This window comes from Macrobrachium rosenbergii, chromosome 3, assembly GCF_040412425.1.
Source record: "Macrobrachium rosenbergii isolate ZJJX-2024 chromosome 3, ASM4041242v1, whole genome shotgun sequence".
NCBI lineage: Eukaryota > Metazoa > Arthropoda > Malacostraca > Decapoda > Palaemonidae > Macrobrachium > Macrobrachium rosenbergii.
Window position 1 is genome coordinate 76,311,471 of NC_089743.1, and position 6,000 is coordinate 76,317,470.

A 6,000-nucleotide genomic window follows, 5' to 3' on the forward strand; every position below is an offset into this window, starting at 1 on the left:
ACAATATGAATCATGTACACTACAAGCTGTGAACAAATTTACATATAGTTAACTGTTCATAAAATGTTGGTCTCACAGGAAACCACCTACATTTTTTCCTGGAAGGAACCATAAATTGATTACTTTCAAAGGGATTTCTTAAGGCATGGGGACACTAGGCAGCTGCCCAGGGGATCCATGCTGTAATACCGTTCACTGGAGACACCTTAGCAGATTACAGTACAGTACATGATTACTCAAACTCTCAATGGAAAGGCCTGATAACCATACAAGAGCCTTTTATTGTGCCCAGTGTCAAAACACTGAATTTGACAAATAATCAGCTCTGGAGCACAGTGGGACAGCAGCCTTAGAAATGGCTTTCACTCACAAGCATAGAAAATAGCAACCTTAATCTAGTCATGAATAAATACTATAAATATTGTCAAATGTTTGTAACGATTAATATACCATTCATACTGTACCATTTCCATCTGTATGGTATAAAAATTATGTCCTAAGTTGGCATAACATATTATTTGAAAGTCTTCACTAATTAACCATCACGTTGAAAGTCCCTGTATCAATAATTGTACAGTTGAATTCAATAAACTGTTTACAAATTTATTCCTATGTTCATGCCTATGGTCTACAATACTGATAAGATGACTGTGAATTACTTGTCAAATAATTGTGTGGGTCTCTTCTACTCATTTCTTGACAGCAGCAGTCTCTGCAACTTGAATTTCTGAGATGTTCGGCCGAGTTACCGTGCAGACGTAAGGAAAAAGTTTTTTTCAAAAATTCACCATAAATCGAAATATTGTGCTAGAGACTTCCAATTTGTTACAAAATGAAGGTAAATTATTGAAAATTACTAGAATGTAAGAGTTTTAGCTTACAATTGCGTTTTTCTACCATTTCGGTCGAGTCAAAGTTGACTGAAGGTTGAAATTTTGGCACATCGTGATTTATATGAAAATATTTCAAAACTGATAGAAGCTACAACCATGATTTATTTTTTGTTGCATTCTACATGAAATTGCGTACATTTTCATATATAAAACTTTATGTAACAACTAATATAAAACGGTGCAAACATTACGACAAAGTGAAAAGAATTTCGAGATGTTAAGTGATTACAGCGGACGTAAGGAAAAAGTTTTTTTCAAAAATTCACCATAAATCGAAATATTGTGCTAGACTTCCAATTTGTTGCAAAATGAAGGTAAATGATTGAATATTACTAGAATGTAAGAGTTTTAGCTTACAATTGCATTTTTCGACCATTTCAGTCGAGTCAAAGTTGACCAAAGGTTGAAATTTTGGCACTTATCGTGATTTATATGAAAATATTTCAAAAGTGATAAAAGCTAAAACCATGAGTTATTATTTGTTGTATTCTACAAGTAATTGCGCACATTTTCATATATAAAACTTTATGTAACGGCTAATACAAAACGGTGGCAAAATTACGACAAAGTGACTAAAGAATTTCTGAGATTTTCAGCAGAGTTAGCGTGCGCTGACATAAGGAAAAAGTTTTTTTCAAAAATTCACCATAAATCGAAATATTGTGCTAGAGACTTCTCGTTTGTTGCAAAATGAAGGTAAATGATTGAATATTACTAGAATGTAAGAGTTTTAGCATACAATTGCATTTTTTTACCATTTCGGTCGAGTCAAAGTTGACCAAAGGTTGAAATTTTGGCACTTATCGTGATTTATATGAAAATATGTCAAAACTGATAAAAGCTACAACCATGAGTTATTTTTTGTTGTATTCTACATGAAACTGCGCACATTTTCATATATAAAACTTTATGTAAAGGCTAATAGAAAATGGTGAAAAATTTTGACAAAGTGACTAAAGAATTTCTGAGATTTTCAGCAGAGTTAGCTGATGCTTTCTTTTGGGATAGGAAAGAAATTCGCGCATGCGCAGCTGGGTCATGCTTGTAAACAAAACAACAGCGTGATCCGTGAACTCCCAGCATCCCTCAAGGCGCGATTTAAAATTTTTCGCAAACGAGGGCTATAAATATTTTTCCGTGAATATTTAAAAAAACTTTTTGTAGTCAACGTATTTTACATCCACTTGGCACCCGACAGACAACTTTTGTCGACGTAAAAGACGTCCAGTCGGCGTTAAAGGGTTAATAGATGACATTGGCTCTTGGAGGCATGCTTGTTTTGTGTAAAAAAAAAAAAATCAAGATTCTGTTTGCTATTTTCACTGATTTCATCATAATATGAGCTTTACGTATTTATCGTTTATCGGCATAAAAACAGCAGTAATGTGTTCTTTCACCCAGTAGTTTTGATTAAGATACTTTCTCTCTAATTTTAATTACGGTCGGTCGAGTTTCATCCATGTTGCCAATGCATGATAATTATAGCCATTAGCAATTCAGCTTCAGCTTCAACTTGCAGCTTAAATTTAGCAGTATATTTCCTTGCCGATCTTTTATCCATAACGAATAAGGGTATAATGCAAAAATATACCAGTCCTATTCTATTTAACGTCATTTGTAACATAACTACAGTAATTGTTTACTACCATACAATGGTTGATTCGGTTATAAGCAAAACAACACTTTTTTATTTGGTTGTTTATGGCTGTATGCATTTACACAAGAGTATAACGGTACTAACAGTACTTTTATCATTCTCTTTTACTTTTTTTTAACTATAAGATGGGATAAATTTCAGATGGAGGAAAAGAAGTTGGTCTATTGTAATTTGGTCTCTCTTGCTGTCTGATTGTGTGCTGCCGCCTACACTGCATGAAATTTAGAAATATTTTATAAATAGAATTACCGTAAGGAGAATTATCGTAACTCGAGCCCTACCTGGGTACCTGAGTATTTTAATAGTTTTATCACAAAAAGTGCATTTAGTCATGAAAATTATATGAAAATACAGTAATTAGTGAATATTTGTTAGTGAAAAATGCTGCAAATGGGTGAATTTTCCACAAATAATGTGTATATATGTTCCATAGATAAATCCGCAAATAGGTGAGTCCGTAAATCGTGAGAACACAAATACAGGGAGTTTACTGTACATACATACTCACCTGTATCTCATCTGGTGTTCAGCATGTACTTCAACTTAGTTGGTGCTCCAAGAGGTAAGAAGACATCCACACACACAGAAATGCCATGTTCATACTTCCAAATGAAAACTAGGTGTACATACTCAGATAAGATATACATTTGTCCAAAAGGAGCATGGGTGATTACACAACCTGTTGAGCAGCCACCACAGGTTCTAAGGAATGTGTCCAAAGAATTGTGAGTGACCCTCAGAACAAAATGAGTTAAAGTGGCCTCTCTAAGTTTCACTGCTGACCTCATTACCCGGGAAACTGAGAAGTTGTTACAGAAAGCGAGTGACAGGCCCATGCCCGACTTTGTGAGATCATGAATGAGAAAGGAGAGTAGACACATTCAGAGATGCTCTGTACTGTATGCCCTCTGAATGGCCTCATGATGCCAGAAGGATTTAAGTGTTCTTAGGCATCCTCTTACATCTGCCACTACTAATTAAAAGTCTCCTTTATTCTGGTCTCAAGATACAGGTAATACAGGTACGTTTCAAGTAGTACTTAACAGCTTTGAAGGCACAGAAGCTTCTGATCTGATAGTGACTGTGAGGAATAGGTTTTTTCTATAAATGATAAATAACTAAGAATAAACTTGCAAAACCAAGCTGCTTGCTCCTGTTGAGAGAGGATTTGTCAATTCCTCAAACCTGACTATGCATGAGTGTGCTGAGAAGGCTTTCAGCCCCACCAAGTCCTGGAGCATATCCAGATAACCTATGTCTTTGGGGAAAAAGGTTGAATTTTTTTTAATTTACTGCAATGCCTAGTGTTTTGAAAAGGTCCAGAATACAATCCTAAGAAAAATTAGAAAGGGCAAAATGGTACTGTACATTTTTGTTCATCAACAAAATAGTTACGGCTACATCATTTCCAAATTTTCAGTGTAAATACAACATGTTCTGGCTTTATTTTCTGACATAGAACATATTCCTAGGATTCTTAGTTTCAAATTTATCATAAAAAAAAGTGTCTTCATTGGGCAGTGCATCTCCATTGGGCCTCTTACCCTATATACTCAGGGACTGTTGCTGATTTTAGTTATTATCTGTTATGATATTATGTGAGCTGTAATTGCAATTTTTCAAAATAAAATAAATTATTAAGAAAAACATATGTACCTTGCTAAAATTAGTGTCTTTTTACTGTCTTGGAAAAGAGGCCCTGCGCAGGGTTTGAAGTATTCACTTTCATCTTTCCATGTAGGGTAAACAATGTTTTTAAAAATTTGTTTCTTATACCAAATGTGGTTGCATATCTTCCTCTTTCTAGTGATGTATTTTTTTAAACTGGCCCAACCTTAAACTTTACCTGGTCTCAAGATGTGTTTAATGTAATTTTTCCCACCCCTTAAGGTTAATGCAACATTCATCACAAGTTTCGTCACAGATGCTGGTAACACAATGAGATATTTACACCTCATTTCACCCTCCCTAAACCAAAGGGAAGGAATTTACATGTGTGAGTGTGTATAATTATACACGCACATCTTGGAGATATCAAATGCATTTGCATCTTTTGGGTTGTAAATTTGATCTTTTAAGCTGTGAAAATTATGACAAAACACAAAAATAAAAAATTAGAAAATACAATAAAAATAAAAATAAGAGTGGCTAAAATAAAAATTAAAAAAAGGGAAGGAGTGTGTGTTTATGTATGTGTTATAGGCTTTAATGTAGGCGATACCTCAGTTGTTGTTCTCTCTCTCTCTCTTTATACTGTATTTCTTCTTTTTATTACTTAATGCTTGATATATTTCATTACCTGTCACAATACAGTACTGTTCTTATTGTTTAATAAAATGTGGAAAAAGCATAAACATAAAAAACATATAAAAAAAGAGCTCTAATGAAGTCACACACTTGCCTACCCCTCTCCACCCCCCCTACACTGCATTTCCATCTCCCTCCCTGCCTGGGAAACTTCTTCCCTGCTCCACTCATCTTCCAAAACAACCCTTTCTCTGTGTGAGCCCTCCTCTAAACAGCCTTACTACCCCTCCTCTCCCATCCCCCAGTTCCCAGCCATCTGACCCCACCCCACCCAAGAAACTTCTCCATGCCTCCCCCACCACCCAAACCCTTTTTCAATCTCTTCATGAGTCTAAACAGCATTACCAACATTTCCCTAGGCTGTGCAGCATTGCAAACAATCAGGCAGCAATTTTCTCAAATTTTAAAAATCTAAATATATTTATCTTTGGTTCTTGGTCCATGGTGTGTCGGATAATGTAGCGTTCCATATAATGAAAATCTGAATAATCAAGGGATTACTATATTATTTGGCTTCAGCCACAAACAATTCCTTTAGCAAGGTGTACTAAAAATTAAACTGCTCTGTCATGAAAATCTCTGAGGCTAAGTTTTGGAAAGAACGATCTATTCTGCATGTTTCCTTGCCACAAAATATAATTTTTCAAATATCCATGAACTGATTCATCATCTTGAAGTTCTAAGTTATAGTGGAAGCAGCACTGCATCCTTATGCTGATTAAAAAGGTTTATGAGGTTTCTTGTTTCTGCACACAGCACAAAGCAACTGAACCATCACATGAAAAGATAAGTTCTTTAGCATAATGCATACAGCTTCCTCTCAGACATCACGGTCAGAATGTAACACAGTCATTGTCTAACCACCAGCCATTTCATGCATTCCATATTATCAGATCAATTACTATTTGGATCAAATAACAACTAGGCAGCTTGGAACTACTATACTGACTTAAAAGCTTTTAATACAAAATATGTTCAGACTTGAAAATATTAAAAAGTTGGAGTTGTTGGAGTATTTCCCCTTACACCAAAACGTTGGCCTTTGGCTATGAAAGCCCCAGGTATCCCCTACCAGGCTGACCTTTGTCCACTCTGCCTGAAATTTCTATTTTAATTCAAACCCTGAGTAATACTAAAAATAAA

At 35.2% G+C, this 6,000-nt stretch overlaps 1 protein-coding gene across 2 annotated transcripts in view; it reads right to left on the reverse strand.

The window, feature by feature from the left end:
• Positions 1-6,000, reverse strand: part of LOC136825907 (polycystin family receptor for egg jelly-like) — a 237,431-nt gene that overhangs the window by 102,164 nt on the left and 129,267 nt on the right. The gene's annotated exons all lie outside the window — the stretch shown is intronic.